The sequence below is a fragment of the Theropithecus gelada genome, chromosome 1 (assembly GCF_003255815.1).
Source record: "Theropithecus gelada isolate Dixy chromosome 1, Tgel_1.0, whole genome shotgun sequence".
NCBI lineage: Eukaryota > Metazoa > Chordata > Mammalia > Primates > Cercopithecidae > Theropithecus > Theropithecus gelada.
Window position 1 is genome coordinate 110,161,438 of NC_037668.1, and position 21,147 is coordinate 110,182,584.

Here is a 21,147-nt window from a genome sequence, read left to right on the forward strand (position 1 = left end):
GATCAAAGTAAACCCCTCACTAATGGGCTACCAGAAAAAGAGGTGTGTTCTTACCCAAGCATAGAAATACTTACCTCAGTCTGTGCTGTCCTATGCAAGATGTCTGGTTTTCAACAAAAAATTATAAGGCATATAAAATGGCAAGGAAAAATATATTCTGAAGGAGATAAGGTGATCATCAAAAGTAGACTCAGATATGACACTATTGTTGGAACTATTTGACAGAAAATTTATAATAACCGTGATTAATACCTTAAAAGCCCTAATGGAAAATTTAGATTGCATGTAAGATCAGATGAGTAGTTTCAGCAGAGAGACAAACTAGGAAGTCTTAAATAGAAATGCTAGAAATGAAAAACATGGTAACACAGATGAAGAATGTTTTTCATGGAATCATTCGTAGATTTGACTTAGCCACATAAAGAATCAGTGAATTGAAGAGAGGCCAGTAGACTGCACAAAGTAAAACATAACATGCAAAGAGTGGAGGCGGGTGGCGGCAGGGTGAAGAAAGAAAAGAAAAACAGAACACAGTCTTCAGGAGCTGTGGGAGAACATTGAGTGGTTTAATATGGCCATAGTTGAATTTCTTTCAGGAGAACAGGAATGGGTGGTAGAAATATTTGAAGAAATAAAAGCTGAAATTTTCTAAAATGATTGAGAGATATAAGCAAATTAGTCCAAAAAAATGAGAGAACACCAAGCAGAATCAATACCATGTAAACCACACCTAGAAATTTTATATTTAGACTGCTGAAAGTGAAATATTAAGAGATGATTTTGAAGGTAGCCAGAGGAAAGATACATTACCTATGAAGGAACAAGATGCTAATTACAGCGACTTACCAGAAACCATGTGATCAAGAAGACAAGTGAGGAGCACCTTTAGAATGATGAAAGAAAATCGAAAACAAAAACAAAATCTGTCAAGCTAGGATTCTATGCCTAGTAAAAATATTCTCTAAAAGCGGAGTAGAAGCAATACTTTCTCAGACACAGAAAAATGGAGAGAATTCATTCTTGGCAGCCCCACTTTACATAGCATTTTAAGGGAGTTTTTTTTTTTTTTTTTTTTCAGGCATAAGTACTATAATCTTTATCAGAAGAAATAAAGAGTGTAGAAAACTAAATAAAGTTAAAATGCAATTTATATTTTCTTAGAATTTAATAGCTCTAAAAGATACTGTTAAATCAAAAATACCAAAAACATTATGTATGCTTAGAGTATATTGGAAAACCCTATGGCAACCACTAAGAATTTTAAAAGGTACAAATAATAATTTAATATAAGAGGCAAAATGAAATCATTAAAATTGATCAACTAACCCAAAAGAAAGCAGAAAAGAGAAACAAATAAAAATATTATTGAGACGTTCCACTCCTAGGTATTTATCAAAGCAAAATGAAAACATGTTTATTGAAATATTTGTATGTAAAGGTTCATAGACGTTTTATTTGTAATTATAAAAACCGGGAAACAACCTGAATATCCACCACAGATTACTGGATAAGCAAATTGTGGAATATTTTTTCAGCAGTCAAGAGGAAGCCATAATTGATATATAACAATTTAAATGGATCTCAAAATAATCATAATGAGTGAAAAAGTTGGTCAGAAAGGGATATGTTTTTATTTGCATAAAATTCTAGATGAGGCAAACTAATCTGTAGTGACAAAAAAGTAAATTGATGGTTGCCTAGAAATAGGGGCTGGATGGGTAGGGTTTGGGAGATGGCAATGTGACAGGAGGAAGTTTTGGGGGTGTTGGATGAGTTTATCTTGATGTGATGGTTTCATGAGTGTGTGTATATATGAACATCAAACTGTAGTCATTAAATAGGTGCAATTTGTTGTATGTGAATCGTACCTTAATAAAGCTGTTGGGAAAATATTTTTAAAGCAGACATTTATTATATAGCACCTCCTTGTTTGAAACAAGTGTATTTTTCATTTCCTTACAACTTTACTGTGCTTCCATAAATGTGTTCTCCTATTAACACTTTTTGGAATCAGGATCAGAATATCATGGCTACCTTCTGTTATACAAAAGTTGTGGCCCCAGAATATTAATAGATTTGTGTTACATCATATGCTACTTAGTAGTATCACAAAGTCCAACATTCTGACCCTTAATTTCCATCTTGTTTTCTTCCCACTAAGTCATTATATGGTGAACAGCTCACCAAATCCTTTTCCTTTTCTTCTGTGCACACTTTATTTTCCATCCTCCCTTGCAGTTAGATGTGGCCATGTGACTGAGTTCTAGCTAATGGCATATAAACTGAAGTGATAGGTACCACTTTCAGACCTGGCCCATAAACACCTGTTGTACCCTTCTTGTCTTTCCTCATTGTCTGGCTGAGTGAGGACTCTGCTAAGACCTTATAAAATGGCAGAGCCACAATGTAAAAATGTCTTTATATATTGAAATGTGAAAAGCTGCCTGTTTAGCTACACAACTAAACTGTTGTGTAGTCATGATTTAATTTTATTGGAACAAGACATGAAATTTGGTGAATAGTTTGCGACAGCATTCATATTACCATAACTAATATCATTGTTAATTTTTACGGCATTAATGGTGGTGATAAAGGTGACCCTTAAGATGGCAATGTCTTTTCCAAAGTGTCTTTTTTGAGCTCTTTTTATACATGTTACTCTGGTGTCAGACTCACAATAGATAATAAATGCTTTTTAAGTTTATTGACTTGTTTTTTTCCTTTCCTTTTTGGAATACAGCAACAAAAAAGAGACTATCCTATTATTTCTTTCAATTAGCATTTCATTCTGATAAAATTAAAAGTAAATTTTAGAAGTTTTGTCAATACAATTGTCTTACAGTAGCTTTCTCTATTATCTGCAAGAATAAAAATATAACATTGGGATTGAGGGAAATAATTACTATTGAAATAGAGCGTATATAAGGATTTGTAGTTACTTGCAGAAAACTTATTCACACTTTTGATCAAAATTCCATTATACAATTCTGAATTATGTTTTCAAAAACAAATTACAAAACAAAATATTCTTCTTCACTGCAAAATCATCTTGTAAAAGGATTATTTTCATGAATAGTGATATTTCATTTCAATTTGTGGGTGTTATTTCTAAAGAAACTATTAACTGGCTCTACTTCTCTGCAGGATTTACTGAAACAAACCCGACTGCATGAATATAGAAGAAATGTAGTTGTTTGGTTTTACTGTCCAACTAACTGGTAATTGCAAAAAGTCCATCCCATGGCATTCTATTTTTGTGACATCACCTCCACCAGACACTTGCTCTACCTCGCATGTGGTATAGCCACAGCTTCTAAATTCAACACACACCTCAGAGGAGGAAAAAAGGAGGCTTTTATCAAATTGCAAGAAATAGCCTTTCTAGAGAAATTACTTCAATCATAGAAGAATTGCTATTGCTTTAAGGAATGAAAAAGGAATGTATGTGGATAGTTGGGTCTGGAGTTTAGAGAGGGAGGTGTGAAATGGCCGCTCAAAGATGGAGATAAAGCCCCTCTTTGGCAGCAAATTGTTGAATGGAGTCCTTGCTTGACAAGTTACAGATGGGCTCTGAAAAAAATGCAAGCTAATTCAGTTCAGAGGGTAGTATTACCTGGGGCTATGCACTTTACACACTGAGATCACAGATGTTCAATGAACATCAAGATATTCTTGATGAAGCTCTGTCCTATGACTTTATTTGCTTATTTATTAGATATAACTATTCACTAGAGAAGTAGACACATGTTTGGTAACTAGTAAACTCATTTCATAAATACTTAAAATAAAATCTTTATTCAAAGAGTGGAGAGCTTAATAGCTCAAATAGATTGGGAATACCCCAAAGAGAGGTTGAAGAGAAAGCCTTAAGGCAGTTCATAGGTCACAGACCTTCAGAGGAGTGAGGAGTCACTCAAAAATCCTCCTCTATACCTTATTCAAAATATATCAATGGACTTAATGTGAATAAGTCAACTCCATTCCTTTTCCCTGGAAGATCATAAATAGAAAATCAAAGAGCTAAAATCAGAGGGCTAAAAAGGACTTACAGAAGCCACAGAGTTCACCAGTTTGCCTCCCAGCATAGGATGGCGTCTAAGTCTAACAAGACAGGTGATGAATATTCTTAAAGGCAGCCGATGGTTCACCCTGTTCAAATGGATGTCCAACTACTGTTTATTAGAAGAAAGAACCTTTAAAAAAACTAATACTAATGGCAAAACCCTTCTAACTTAAACATGTGTGAAATATCAGAAGCCACCAATATTCTCATAGAGTGTTAGATTTCTTGGACTCCTCACCAACCCTAGGCAGTGTCATTTAGAATTATAAGTTTTGAATCACTTATCTGTGGACTAATGGGACAGATATTTTTTTAAAAAACACTTTTGGCCTTTACTTTTCTCCCCATTCACAAGCAGTTGGAACTAGGTTTAACAATGTTTTCCTGTGTCCTTTTCCGCTCTGCTATAGTTTGGGTATTTATCCCCTCCAAATATCATGTTGACATTTAATCCCCAGTGTCATGGTGTTAGGAAGTGGGGCCTAGTGGGAGGTGTTTGGGTTGTGGAGGGTGATGCCTCATGAACGGCCTGGTGGTATTCTGGCGGCAGTGAGTGAGTTCTCACTCTCATGAGAATCAGTTGGTTCTTGAGGACATAAATTAGTTTCCCCAAGAGTGGGTTGTTATAAGGCCAGGACACCTCCGGGGTTGGGCCCCTGCTTGCATGTGATCACTTTTCCTTTGACTTTCTCTCTCATGTTCTGATGCAGCACAAAAACCGTCATTAAAAGACAGAAGCCAGTGCCATGCTCCTTGTACAATCATCAGAACTATCAGCTAAAGAAACCTCCTTTCTTTATAAATTACCCAGACTCCACTGTTCCTTTATAGCAACACAAAATGGACTAAGACATTTTCCCTCTGTCTTATTCCCGGGGTCATGATTTGCAACTAGAAAAATCTGGTGTAATAGAGAGAACTCTGGACAAGAGTCAGGAGTCTCAGATTCTAGTGTTACTTGCGTGATGTACTTTGAGGCCTTGGACAATTCATCTGGCTTCTCTGAGAGTCACTTTAATTCTATCAAATGCCATTTGTTGAATACCTATTATGTGCCAGTCCCTTTACAAGCATGCTGTTATTTAATCCCACAACCCTTTCAGATATTTAGTAACTTGTCCAATGTCACCAGGTGGGCCCATGGCACTGTGGGATATGAATACTTGCTTTACTTCTCAGGGTATCCCCCAACCCTACTGTTAGTCTGGGAATGAAAGGTACTATGTTAGGGGCATCTGGGAAGACAAATTTTTGCCTTTGACTAATGCCATTTCTAGCATGAATCAAAATCATCAAAAACAAGGAAACAACTTTTTTCCCTATCTAAACCCCCAGATACAGAAGACTGTGGTCTACTGAGAACCAGATTTCGGTGTTTGGGGACACTAACCTATTGTCAGTGATATAAAAGGAGTTGTAGAAAAATGTTAACTGCTTTCTGGTTTTACTATGTTTAAATTCTGACACCTTAGCCGTCTTATTGATAGCAAATAGGCATTATAATCTGTTCCAGGATTATTGTCAGCAGTGGACAATAGTTGAGGTGAGTGGTCCTCAGTTGATGGCAATTTTACACCCCTCCTCACCGCTGCAATATTTGGCAATGTTTGGAGACATTTTGATTGTCACATCTGTGGACTGGGTGCTCTATTAACATCTGGTGGGCAGAAATCAGGGATGCTATTAAACATCTTACAATGTGCAAAACAGCCCCTACAACAAAGAATTATCTGGTCCAAAAATGTCAATAATGCTGAGAGAAGAAATTCTGGCTTAGTTTAAAAACATCTCTTTAATGCCACCTTTGTGCCAGACAGTCTGCTAGTTGTTGGGGATGTGAAATGAATAGGACATGATCTGTGTTCCTGGGAGATGTCTGTCTATAGGAGGAGCGAGTCAGCAGTTTCAAGGTAGTGTGGTAGACGCTCTGCGGAGGCTCATGTAGCAAATCACTGATGGGCCAGTGAACCCTTATTGGAGAGTCAGGGAAAATATCTTGGAAGTGATTTGGCCAAGTGGAAGGAGATGGAGGTAGGTGAAGAGTGATGGTGCTTCAGGCAGAGGAAATACCATAACCAGTCTCAAAGCTGTAAAATAGCATAGTCAATTAGTCATTACAGAAGACTAGAGAGGGGAGCATAGAGAACCAGAAGATAAACCTGGAGGTATAGGTATAGGCCAGGACACAGGGGCACTTATTATGGGGAGGATTTTGGATGTTGTCACTGGCATGTTATCAGATCTTAACCTTTCTGATGGTCCTTTTGTTTTTTACACGTGAGTAATTCAAGAATGAGCTTGCAGGAGATGAACAAAAGCTTCAGGTAGGGACTGCTATGAACAGAACTGGGAGCAGAGTGGTAGACCACTGAAAAGGGAACCAAAGAGGGAAATAAAGGCCCTTTGACAACCCCGCTCAGCTGTGTTTTCTCTCAGTGATGCATTCTGATGAGCCATCCTTCTGCCCAGAAGAGTGATCATTTCTAAGGTTTCAACAGCTATGTCTGTAGTTTAGATTTTGATGCCCAGACCCACTTTAATTCAGGTCAAAGGTTGACCTGAGATTAGGACAGGAAGATTAGACAACCGGAAGATTAGCTGGCAGAGTTTTAGGGTCATACAAAGCGATGTCTGACACTGTAGCTGTCAAACCATTCAAGAGACTACTTATTTTTCTACTTATTTGGTCTGAAATAACTAATTATACAGTGTGATAAAGGAGATTTATACATTTTTTTCTCCCAGCAGTATTGTGCTGAAGGCACAATTTCCATTTGTGACCATAGCCCTTCCCAATCCAGTACAATTTATTATTATTGCATTACTTCCTTCATATGCTGACAAGGGTCACATAGTGCTGATACATTTATTGTCTGAACTAGCTTTTCCTCAATGCTAACTTGGGCTACAAAGTTCCAACATTATTTAATCTTGTCACTAGTTGCAAAGTCATTCTCCCTTAGTGGTGGTGTTTTGGGGCAGCTTTATTCCATAAAAGAGAATAAGAATAAAAAATTGAAAATGGGTATTTGGGAGTTCATGTAGCAAAGAAGTGGAAGGCCACGTGAACTCTTTCACAGACATAACAGCAGCAGTAATGTTGAGAGGTCTGTGGTCAGTACATCAGTTGGTGTTCATTTGGTATTCATGTTCATCCTCAGGTACAGAGGCTCTTCCCAGGCTAAGCAGGGATGTGCATAGTGAAAAGGAATTGTACAATGTCAAGCTTGTCTACATCTTCCCCAATGATTCTACAGCCATTTGTATTTTCCCAAATATAACAGTGCTGTGCCAGTCTGGATTCAAAGCTGGTAAAGAAAATAAGATTGCCTTCTGGTCTGAAAATATAAATTAATAACATATTTTTAAAGAATGAAAGAAACAGAGGAAGGAACAAAGTCTCCAGCCTTCATCTCAGCTTCTCAGAATTCTGAGAAGCCCCAGTTCTGGGCCTGCATTTCTGCTTTCCCATCCATCCTAAGCTGCTGTTCTCATTGCCGTCTTCTGTTGTATGTTGAGAGAGCATTTTTCTTCCTCTTGGAATTTCCCTAAGTATCTAAATTACGACTGAATAGGAACCAACTTTCAGGATAGTGGATCGAGCCTATGTAGCTAATATTTGTTGTCAATTGGGCTTGTTTCCTAATTTCAGTCTCTTTGGGTTAGAGAGGTATAGGAGATTCCTCCACACATATAAATCCCTTTCTGCGAGTATCTTCCAAACTTTTCTGGGTCTCCAGAAATAATGAGCACATATAATGGTGTGTCTGAAAAGAGAAAGGACTGGTTTACCACGAAAGGTGCTCTAGCTCAAGTGCTATTTAGAGAAGGTCCTACTGCACTTTTTACTGTGTAAACACTGAGTCAAATGAATTTATTTCTGGGGTTAACATTTATTGCCTGAAATCTATCATATGCAAAATAATTCCATTTGAGACCATATTTTAGATTTCCTGTTAGCAGTTTAAACAAATAATTTCCAGATTATTTTTCTAGCACTATATTTTAAGAAACAAATTTTCTTTATCATCTTTCAATGGATATATTGTGTTAGACAATACTTGATTTGTAAGACAGGGGTAAGTTACTTCCTATATCATTGTACTTTTCTTCTTTGGATATAGGATCAAAGTAAAATCCCTTAATTTTTAAGACTGATTAGTGCCATTAGAATTTATTCAGTTAGCTTCCAGGTTACTATTTTTGTTAATATGAATTTTTGCAAATCTAGTGGCCTGTAAACAACTAATTATACAGTGTGACAAAGGAGAATTATACATTTCTCACCCAAAAGTGTTGTGCTGAAGTCACAATTTTCATTTTATTTTTCACAGTGTAAAAATTAAAGGCAGATTTTAGGACAAATAATTGTCTCAACTTCATGTAGCTCTCTTCTATGTTCCTGGCTCTCATTCCATGTGGGAGATGATGGGGTTTCAGTAGGACAGTTCTTTTGTTTAATTTGATATCCTGGCGTTCTAATGTTTTCATCATGACATCTAGTCGTCCCAGATCTCTTTATGCTGTTTTCTGGGAGTGACAGAGTCAAAAAAACATGCCTCTTTAAGCTGTCATTCTGCTTAACTCCTCCTCTGCAATTACATTTGCATGCATAATACATCATAACAAATGAGACGTTACAAAGACACACGATAGAAATTATGTGAGCTTGTGGCAAGAGATAAAACTGATGTGATAGAAGAGAAGGAGATTGCAGGGTGAAGGAAGGAGGAGAAGGAAAACTAATGAATGAAAACCAGTACAGAAAATGGCAACTGAAATATATCTTCTCATCTTTTTAAGGCCAGTGATCAATTGCAGAAAAGTAAATGAAAAGGGAAAATGCACAGTTTTGTTCCTATGTCAGTCAGCTAAGAGATTAAAATTAAACAGTGTATTTGATTCTAGAGGGAAAGATATTCATTGGGTTTTTGGCAGTAAAAGTGACTGTGACTGAGAAAAACCCTTTATTTCACATGTTAATTTAAAAAACTAAAATGATATTGGGGTTGTAATTCAGGCTTATTGGAAGTGTTTTCTATTAGACTGGAAACAATCTTCTTGACTGAATGGACCTAGACTGAGATTACAGCTATAGCTATAAACACCACAGCCACTGTTTTGCTCCTACTTTATAATGACTGGATTAAAGTGTTTTTCTTATGTGATGGTATGTCTTCTGGCCTCCTGACACTCAAAATTGGCCAATTTAGAAGCACTGGTACCTGACGGTCATTGAAAGGCCGTTGTCCCTGAAGTGCTATTAGTTCATGTCATACCTTGGCCAATAACTGAGGCAATGACCAGCTCCGTCTCTAAAAGGTTTGAATAGCCACTTTCAAGATGGCAAGGATCAGCCAATATCCACTGATGATTTTAAATGTTTTGCTTGGTCTGACAAAAGCAGGAGAAATAGGAATTGGACTCATAGTCCTCTCCGTTTTTTTGTCTCTTTTTTTTGGGGTCTCTTTCCATTTTTCTTACTCATTTGCTATCTATTTTCTACAAATCCATAAGGGAAACAATAAATTTTCAGTAACGTGGAAGTTGGATTAAGTTCAGGAGGAGCCCAAAATATTAGAGTGGTTACAATCGATGCTATAAATCTTTTCTTTCTGTCCTGCTCTCTTAGGGTTTTATTTCTTTCACTTCCTCTCAGTCCTATTACTTCTCTCATCTCAGTCCAGGCGTCCCACTCTGCAAGGAGGAATGTAACAGATTGCTTCAGTGAAGCATTTGCCATTCTCCAGGTTTTTCCTCATCATTCTCTTGCAGCCTTTTTTCCAGTGCTCCTGACAATGTGGAAGAGCTCCCCAGCCAATCATTTTCTGGCATTCCTTTGGTGCCATGGCGGGATCCGAGGAAGCCCATCAGCCTCTGCTAGGCTGATAACCATCATTGCTTCTAATGTGTGCTTCGGAATTTCTCATCACAGCACGCATCTGTTGGGAAGATAAAAGGAGAGATTTACAAATATATAACCAGCAGATGTATGAAGGCTGTTGAGGCAAAGTAGAGTAAGAAAGAAGCATATCCACATTTTCTTGGGGTAAGAGAAGATAAATAGGCTGGCTTTTGTATGATTGGGTCATTACTAACACCTGGAGGCTGTCTCAGTCCTTGGAGAAAAACCATCGAGAATATTTGGTAACGAACACATTTGGTTCACAGAGGGGGTTATTCTGAGCCAGATTGGAAAACATTTTAAAATGGAATATTGCCTGCATAAAAGAGGCAGATATTTCAGCTTTGCTACATAACAGGAGTTCTCTAGTGGATCCTTCTACATAATGGAGCCGTATGGTAGGTCTATGGAATATCACACTCTGATGTCAGAAAAGCATACATATCCTTAGCCAAATGCTTGCATGTGCATTAGAGCATACACAGTATTATTTAATCACTTTCTCCTAGGCCCTTGTGTATTAGTACCACAGTCCCAATTGCACAAGGAACCTCACTTAAAACCAGTGGGGTTTCTGAATACTAATGGAGAGTTTTCATAACTGTAGTCTCCTAAATATTGTTGGAGCCTGTCTTCTGTTACTCTTTAGTATTCTCTTTTTTACCCCTCAAATTTCCTACATGAAAAACATGGGAAATTTTGGAAACTGTTAGAACAAACATCAAAATAATTTTATATGTAATTGAGGCTTTCTGCTGACCTTAACTGATAGACATTATTGTCTCTCCTGATAAAGCATATTTTATTGGTGGATTTATTTAGCGGGTATGTTAGAAGCTATAATTTTGAAGGAAGGGAGAAAGGATAGATCATAAGGCAGGGGGGAAGAAAACAAATGCCAAGAAATTAATTACCTAGCCTTTGCTTGACACCAAGAAAACCATTGTGTAGTGATTTCTCACCAAGGGCTCAAACTTCTAAAAAAACTATGTACATAACCAAGAGAAGCTCTGTGGGTCACACTAAGTCATCAGGATATTGGGAGGTTGCATTAGGATGACACTGTCCGACAGAGAGGAATTGCCTGGCCTGGTAAGAGATTAAAAATTTAATACTGTAGGATATTATATCATTCCAGGCCTCTCTATTCCTCTCCACTTTCCCTTTCATGTGGCCTCATTGTTTTCTCCATTTTCTTTCTCTATGGTGAAAATTGCTTCGTTTTAAAAATTTTTAAGGAATTTCACCCTTTTTCTTTTGTAAATTGATTATCTCTCTGTGATGGATTTCTTAAAACTGAAGTTTTCCAGACTGGGCCCAGTGGCTCATGCCTGTAATCCCAGCACTTTGGGAGGCCAAGGCAGGCGGATCACGAGGTCAGGAGTTCGAGACCAGCCTGACCAACATGGTGAAACCCCGTCTCTACTAAAAATACAAAAATTAGCATGGTGATGTGTGCCTGTAATCCCAGTTACTAGGGAGGCTGAGGCAGGAGAATCTCTTGAACCTGGGTGGAGGAGGTTGCAGTGGGCCAAGATCACGCCACTGCACTCCAGCCTGGGCGACAGAACGAGACTCCATCTCAAAACAAAAAAACACAAAACAAAACAAAAGAAACAAACAAAACAAACTGAAGCTTTCCTATCTATATTCTGGCATTAAAAGAAAAAAACTAACCTGGGTGATGAATACTCTGTCTACAAAAAAGCAAAATGGCAGTGATTTTTGGAAAGGATTAAATGAATAAAGACGTGAAAATAAAAGTGTACAGAATAGTGTAAATACCAGCCTCAGACATGCTGGCTTCCTTGATTTAACATTACTTAAGTTATTTTAGGACACAGTTACCTGTCTTTAATGATTAAAAATCTTCTTTCATCTCCAGAGTGAGATAAAAAAGAGATGATATCTGTTTTTCTTCGTTGTCTAACCGGTATAAACATAATCTATATGATAAACATGTGGCGAGCAGCTGGCACATAAATAATTCAGGAATGCTGAACAGGGGGTACACTACAAAATGCCATTCCCCACATCCCACCTGACCCTCGCCCCTCCCCATCTGCACTATCCAAAGCCAGCCTGACATACACTGAGTAGGCACGTTCAACGTGGAATTTAAGAAACTCCTCAAATTCTGTTATAACTCAAGAGCAAAACAAAACCAAATAAAACAGAAAACTTGTTATTTCATTTGTAAAGTACTGTATTCCCTATTTAAGAGTCAAATTTACCCCCTCTTCTAGGGAAACGATTTTGAAATTCAGATAAAGTTGAATTTGGTGAGGATTTCTCTCTCCTGACTTACTTCATACTTCAGAGACTTTCTATGAGTCATCTTGTTTCAAGGTATTATTAAAAAAATACACTTGGTATTATACCAATTTAGTGTTCTAGAGGAAACATTTGCCCTTGAGATTCTTCTAATATGCTGCATTTGGATTCAATGAAAGAGTGTATGTTCATAACTTTTGCTATCTTATGGGATTTTGTTTGTGGTCTGTCTTATGGCAATTTGGGGATGAGAAGGGAAATGAGAATCGATATTGTATTATCGATTTCTGTTAATCATCATCGGCCTCAGTCCTTCCCCCTGTCATATCCTCATCCATACAATCTTCTCCTTTTATGGCATTTGTATATGATCACACTTTGCTTCAGAGCCCAAATGTAATCATGTGAAGGAAAAGAAAAAAAAAATGCAATTACAGAACAACTATTGGTTTTGTGGCCAAACTTGTCTTCAGTTCTTGATGCAGAAAATACAAATTGTAACAATTCTACTTTTGCCATGCATTTGATAGCTAATCACATTACTATTTTATGTGATAGATATGCCTACTTTACCTGACAGAAATGACTTTTTAATTCTTAATTTGGATACATATTTTAAACAATGAAAAGAAAATATTGAAAAGACTTAGAAGCTTTTAATATGGTAATATCTTATATGCACGCAGGCTTCCCTCTGTGTTGGTATTGGTGAGCAGATACTAACAATAACACTCAGAGAAGTTTATTATCCAATTTTGTGTGCATTCAATAGGATTATGAGGTTTTGATCATACAAATGCAGAAGAGATTTGGCAGTAACAGGAAGTAACATAGTTCTAGAAGCACAATTTCTATTTTATTAATCTGAGAGAGAACTACTTTTTCCAAATTGCTGCACAGCTTGAAGGATCTGCTCAGCTCTCTTTTTATTCCTTGCACCACTAACCTCAGAATGTTGGTGGTTTACATAAATTCACAATCCTATGAAATCTGGGGGGGGGGCTAGAAATCTTTGGATGCTATCCATACGACTAAGTTGGAGCCAATAAAATTTTTAGCTTTCTTTGTGGGTGGTCTCTGTTAGCCTTGGTTAGTGACCTGTGTAAGTTAGAAGCGATGAGGAAGACTCCAGAGATTTATTTAAGGTAAATAATTTTAATATCTCACAAATTTACTGAGACTGTCTCTAATATGCCTTTGAAATCCATGCTGAAATCCTCCTTCTATAGGAGAAGCTCTTAAAATGAGATGGCTCAGTTCCTTCAGCAACTATCTTCCTTGAAAGGACCCATTCAATTTTTAATCCTACATGACTTGAGTGCAGTGGGTGGCCAGGTTCCAGAGCTATGACCATTACAAAAAGGTGAAGGTCTGGAACTCCTCCACAGAGTTCACTAGCCCAGAGCCTGCACTGCCTCTTTCAGACTATGCCACCTTTATACAAAATACCCTGAGGATTACAGCATCTGGATGAGCCTCTGATTATCACCTGCTGTGTTCCAGTCACCGTACCTCCTTATTGAGGCAGTTGGCATCACCTCATGGCCCTCCTCTCCAGCATGACTCCTATCTGTGTCCAGGTTGTATCTCACTCAATTCTGAGTTGACAGAAAATATTGCCAATCATAGTGTTCTTTTTTATTTTTATTCTTTTTGAGATGGAGTCTCACTGTGTTGCCCAGGTGGGAGTGCAGGGTGCAATCTTGGCTCACAACCACCTCCACCTTCCAGGTTCAAGTGGTTCACCTGCCTCAGTCTCCCCAGTAGCTAGGATTACAAGTACACGTCACCACGTTCATCTAATTTTTGTATTGTTTTTTAGTAGAGATGGGGTTTCACCATGTTGGCCAGGCTGGTCTCAAATTCCTAGCCTCAAGTAATCTGCCTGCCTCGGCCTCCCAGAGTGCTGGGATTACAGGCATGGGCCACTGCACTCGGCCTGTAGTGTTCTTGTTCAATAACTATTTTATTGGGCTGATATCAGCAGGAGACTTCCACGAATTTAACTGAATCTCAAGTTTCAAGCCTTGATAATTGGGTTAGTCATGGTACCACAGGTAGAAATAGAGACTCTGTTGGGGTAGAAGGCTCTAGTAGAGCCTATGAGAAATTGTCAGCTGAGTTCCTGGATGTGAGGTAAATGTAAACATCCCACTTGAAAGGTCCCTTAGAAATTAAAAATGTAAAACTGGAAATTTCTGAAAAGTTGTGCACTTCGGATAGTGATCTGGAAGTTGCCTGATTAGTTGTCACTTCACAACAGCAGTAAGGGAAAAAAATCCCATATTTCATGCTCAGTCGTAGATTCTTTCATACGTTTTCTCCCGTTTAATCCTCTTAACAACCGAAAGGGAGGATATTATTCTTCCCATTTCACAGATTAGGAAACTAAAGCTTAAGGAATCTATGGATATAACTCAAGATACCTCAGTGGAAAGTTGTAGAAGAAACAGAGTTGAAGGTACGTAATAAGACAGGTTTAGTATAAGCAGTCATTCAACAAATACTTGGTGGTTAATTGATTTAACAGTGTTACAAAAACACAGGGAAAAGAGATTTCGAGGTGGTTTTTGATGCCAAATGCCGTGTTGTAGGGAGGAAAAAGACGAAATAGACTGAGAGGAAATAGTTTGGTATTCACAGATCACTCGTTGGTGATCCTGGAAAATGCAAGGCTCAGTAGGGTGAAGAGGATGGAAGTTAATCACATGACACAGGAAAACCACAGCTTGGAGAAATATGGCAGTGAGTGGATGGAGAGCTTGAAGGGGCAAGATATTTACATGAGAATTTGCCTTAAATTTGTTTTGTATTTTGTATTAGTTGATACAGCCTGGAAATTCCCACTGGGTGGAATCCCACTGGGTACCATAAGAATGTGACCCTTTCAAGTAGTCACTGCAGGAGGGTGACATAAGGCAGTCTGCATCGTGCAACCTCTCAGCATGCCAGTGGCTTTGGATTGGCAAGGCAGCAGAAGAGAGATTGCGGGGAACTCAGACACACTCCTAACCATGTCAGACCAGAGTGTCTCTGAAGCTCACAGCCCATTGGCTGAGAGTCAATGGCCCTAATCTTCCTTCAAAGGGAGGCTGGAAAATGCAGGTGCATCTGGGCAATATTTGGTGAGCACTACTCTCTCTGCTGCATAAGTGAACTAAGTCATTTTGCTTGCTGAGATCTTGAATCTATATCATATGCATTGGACTTTACAACTGGTCTTAGACTGTTGTAAACCAGAGGGTCATGGAGGGACTGACAATTCTCATGCAGAAGCTTCTCTGAATTAGGTTGTTCTTGCCCTCCTTGCAGTGATGCCTTTGACTTCGTAACACGTTAAGCCAAGGCATGGTCATTTTTGGAAAATTTTTACACAGAGAATGTAAAGTAACATTTGGCAGCTTCATAGATGCGTTTGGAGATGGAGTCTCACTCTGTTGGCATGGGATGACCAGCTTGCTGGCCTGGGTAGAGATAAGCTAAATGTAGCATTCCACCAGGGAGAAGAAAAATTGAATAAGGAAAGGATCAGCAAGACTGGCTCCTTCTGGAGACTCTGGGATTGAAGCCTTACACTTTACCTCCCTTTGTTACCATTTATAGGTTTGCCAAGACTGCATCCATTGTGCATCAAGGTTGGCCTTCATTCAGCCAGCCTGAGGGGCAGAGCATGGGATAGGTCGGGGAGGGCCAGCTGTGCCCCTCTAACTTCCACTCTGCCAGCTGGTAGCAACCTGTACTGTTTTTCCAGTCTGGAGATTCCACATCCAGATTTTTCTAGCATACAATACGTGTAATGGTTACTATCCCTAACTCTCCCCAGGTCTCAGAACACCATCAACCATCCTGAACAAAGCCCTGGAAGCTGCAATAAAAAGGTTTTCAAACCTCAGAAAGGAAAGCCCGAGGGAGTACCACACAGTCAAGGCAAATTAGCATCACCCAGTGGAAAAGAAAGGCTCTCCCTTCCATAAAAGGATATTCACCAGCGTGCCTCTTGAGGCATCACAGATTTCCCGAGGCCCTGTGGACTAACGAGTTAGGCCCCATTTTAAGACAAATGATCTGATATAATATGGTGATCCATGGGCATCATTCAGCAGAGAAAACAACGATAAGCTCTCAGAAAACAAAACACAAACTCCTCTAGGCAAAAAAGAGGAAAATGGGAATGAAGGCCATATATCAATAACCTTATTGCTCATGGAAGATAGTAACTTTTCTGTCTCTCTCCCCCTCCTTTCGACGACTCCGTTCTCTCTCCGAGTCTCCCCTCTTCCCTCCCTTTCAATCTCTCTCCCTCCTTTGGTGTTGGAGTCCTTTCTTCCAATGATTCTCATGTAGAAGCCCAGCATGTAAAGTGAGATTGTATTTTCTCTGGCATCCTAGCAGGGGGCAGGGTGGTCTGGAAGGGAAGCAATGCGATATCTCTGGGCTGGGGCCCTCCCTGCCCTCCTCCTTGCACCAAATGAAGCAGCTTTGCAGGAGTCTTGGACTCCAGAGAGCTAGATGTGAAAATCACTGATCCAGGGCCAAAAGAGGCTAGTATTAAAGGGCTGCAATCATACATTCATAATTTTGTACTCAGATAAAAAGAAATCCTGAGTTTATAGCTACAATTCTGGATTTCCTTCTGCCCATCAATTTCAAATCCCTGATGTCTAGGCTTCTGTGTGATCTTACTTCTCCCTGCATTTCTAATATCACCCAGCTTCATTCTGCTCCTCATTTTCTATGTGTCACAGTCTCATCCATGCTACTTTCTCTGCTTGCAGTCTCTCTCTTTGTGCTTATCTGGGTAACTCCTACCTGTTCTTTAGGTCTCTTATTAGTGCCATTTATAGAGAACTTCACCAAAATTTGAAATATAGTTTAGGCCTTGTTTTACGTTCTCCAAACATATTCTTCCTACATAATACTTCGTAATGATTTCAATTATATAATTATTAGAGTGATGATATGCTTAATATCCAGCTCCTCTTATCAGACTCTAAACTCTATTTGGAAAGTTTATATACATCTCAAGGATCACTTTGTAACAAGCAACTAACCAATGAATAAAAAATGACGGGAGTTCAGTAAAGATTTGTTACATGAATAAATGTCAAAACCAGAAGCCTTCCCACTAATTTCTCCTTAAGATCAAATAAAAAGGTTGCATTTCTAACATGCTAGTATATGTTTCCAGTTTAAATCTCATGGACATTGGACTGATGATCCAGCAATCAGATGTTTTCTTGGCATAAATAATGGCCTCATGTATTTGGGATTTATTTATTTATTTATTTTATTTATTTATTGTTTTGGAGATAGGGTCTTGCTGTGTCACCCAGGCTGATGGAGTGCAGTGGCATGGTCATAGTTCACTGTAACCTCAAACTCCTGGACTCAAACAATCCTCCTACCTTAACCTCTCAAGTAGCTGGGACTATAGGCATGTGCCACAATGCCAAGCTATTTTTTTTTCTTCATTTCTTTATAGAGACGGGGTCTCACTATGTTGCCCAGGCTGGTCTTGCACTCCTGGCCTCAAGTGATTTTCCTGCCTCAGCCCTTCAAAGAGCTGAAATTACAGGTGTAAGCTACAGCACCCAGCCCATGGTCTTGTGTGGTTGGATGATGCTTTTCATTAAAATCCTTTCCCTTGCATGGTAGCATTTAATCTTCACATGGGCCCTGTGAGGAATCTAATTCAGTTATCATTATCTGGTGCATGAGAAAGCAATAAATCAGCGGGGAAGTTGTATGTTGGTTTAGCTTCTAAAGCTAAAGCTTCTAGTTCTGTCAGTCTGGTGATAGAGCTAGAATAGGATGCACAATCCTAGCCCAGTGGTAGTCATTATTTTTTTGATTATGTACATAGGAGTATCCAAACTTAGAATCTACTCTGTGAGCAGTCCAGGAGAAGCAAATCTATACTATATCTCCATTGAAGTCAGTTCCATTGTCTTATGTCTTCACTTTAGGTTCTGGCTTATCTAACTGAGTGAATGGAAACTCCTCAAGAGGGTTTCTGGATACACAGTCAGGTTGTCAATTAATATACATCTTTACTTTTACAGAAGTATGTTATCCTCTCATCACACATCTAAATATGACTATTCAAAACTGGATTTTTGCTAAAACAAGGGGCAGTAACAATCAGGACATCCTGTTAAAACAGACACATACCAAATGCTAGGACAGAAATAAGAACGCAATGCCTTCTATGAATCTACTCTGGTGAATGTAATTTCAGTAACCAAAAGGGTTACAAAGTGAAAAATATTAAAGGGAAGCTTTGTTAAAGGAAGTAGTAATGGGATATGGTAGCATGTTATTTTCAGTTTAGGGGCATGAACCCAGACTTAATTACTAGTAACCAAAAATCTATTGCATTTGGAATTTTAGAAGCTCTGACAGAATAATTTAGGATGGAATGCCTCTGTTTAGTGGATCATTGTGCACTGACATTTTTATTTTTAAACGATTTTTTCATGTGCATATGTCTTCTTCTTTTTTTGAGACGGCGTCTCACTCACTCTGTCACCCAGGCTGGAGGGCAGTGGCAAACTCTCGGCTCACTGCAACAACCTCCACCTCCAGGGTCCAAGCAATTCTCCTGCCTCAGCCTCTCTAGTAGCTGGGATTACAGGTACGTGCCACCAAGACCAGCTAATTTTTGTATTTTCAGTAGAGGTGGCTTTCACCATTTTGGCCAGGCTGGTCTCGAACTCCCAACCTCAAGTGATCTACCTGCCTCAGACTCCAAAAGTGCTGGGATTACAGGCATGAGCCTCCATGCCCGGTCTCGTGTGTATATATTTTCTTTTGACTCCTTTTACTTATTACTGAACAGGTACTTCTCATGACTCCCTCTTCTTAAGATGTTTCATGCTAAAGATAATCTGTTTGCAGTCCATTGAAACTTCACTTTAAGATTATTTGCCTCTGAAAATACTTTCATAATTAAAGCAAGTCCTTTTTGGATCCCACCCAAGAGAACTTAATTTCTGAGACAGCAATTACTTCTTATTCCACTGCAGTCTTATCTCAACGAGGTCCCCAAGTCTTGGGACTCTGAAGACAGCATCGTAAAAAACTGCCACTGAATTCTCATAATGTTCTAGAAAGACTGTGTGGCACAAGATAGAGCTCATTTTGGTTCTGTGGTATCCCTGGGCCATCCCACAAAAGATTTACTGTTATGTGGGCAAAGGGTGTGTTCTGTCAAAGGAGAGGTCAGAAAGAGAACTGGGAGAAAATTAAGGCAAGACCAAGACGAGAGCTCTTGGCGTTGACTTTGCCACACCATCCACAATGCACACTTTCTGTTTTAGTTGGAGGGCATTGAGCAGTCTGTACGATATTAATGGCTCTGGGCCAAGTAAAGAAGGAAATGAGACAAAATTATATGAGGCAATACATTGGAGAAGTCATGTGTGTATTTCCAGGCCCAGCTGATTCTGAAAAATCACCACTGAAATTGGTGGTTTTACTGGTAATGTTCTAAAATAGACCAAGAGTGATAGGGCCACAGAGCCTCACCTTTATTGATCCCTAGAAATAGGGCATCTGGATTAAGCTTAAGGCATACTAGTGGAATTTGGGGAAGTTTTTAACACCTTAAATGCCACTCCCTCTGCTGCACCTGTTCATTGGTGAAATAGAGGACTTCATTTAGGAAAACAAGCACCTTCCACGAGCACTCAATTTGCTTGTTTGAAAAAGTAATTGGAGAAAAACAAAGAGATTCTTGTTCAGTCTGAAATTCAGAAGAAACTCTTGCCAACTTTATGAATAATGACAGCTCCCCCTTTCCATGTCGAAATTACTGGCCCTGTCGCTGATATCCATAAATTAAGCAGCCGGGTTGTTGTTTTTTTTTTTTGTTTTTCCTTGTTGCAATTAAGCACGCAGTGCTCACAATGCACAATATGTCCCTTAGAAGTGCGTCTAATCTTTCTACTCCTGTTTAAAAAAAAAAAATTAAAAACTGGATGCAGGATCTTAAACAAAGAGTCAGTTACAGTACATCTGTACAGAGCTGGAGAGTTGACTCCCAAGAGGATTTACATTGGGGAAATCCCCAAAGCAATAGAAGAGACAAGCACAAACATGTCCACAGTCCAAATAGTGAGGCAGAATCTGCTCCCAGGCCAACATATTGTTTCAAAGGACTGGAAGGTTTTTGTTTAGTAAAACATAATTCACATAGCGGTGTTCACAGTATAACAGTTTGCTGATAATGATTATTTCAATACAGGGCAAACGTGTAAAGTTATTTTCTAACATAATATGAGAATTTAAAATGCCCACATTCTTGCTATTGTGGTGTCATGATTCGAAGATAATGTCAAGCAGTAGAAAGTTGACTTCCCCCTCCACTGAACTCTCAGAATAGACCTTTAACCGAAGCTGTGAGACTCTGGTTCCCTTCTGATAATGACAGACCTTAATCACTGTAGTATTTTTAAAAATTTTAGGGTAGCAAGCACCATCAATATCTTTGTTCAGGTCTAACTACTTATTTAGAAGAGAAGTTTTCTGCAGTCGGAGCCATTCACCCTGGGAGTTGTGGCACTCTTGGGTTCACCTTCACCTCAGCATGACAGAGCAGGCAGCAACCCGGAGCATTCACTGGGGGATGGAACTTGGCTGTGTGTATAAGCAACACCTGTGTTTATCTGTGATTCGAGGTGCCAGATATCCCTTTGTCAAAAATAGCAACGCTTCCACCAATATGCTAGTCATTTCTGACGATGGCTTATAGTATTGTTTTGTTTTCCAAAGAATCCTTTTTTCTCCAGCTTTCTACATTTATTTTGATTTGAATAGAATTATGAATGTTTAGAATCAGTAATTCTAGGGCTGAATTTCTAAACCTAAGTGAAAGAAATAACAATTTAAAAATGATAATCCTCTT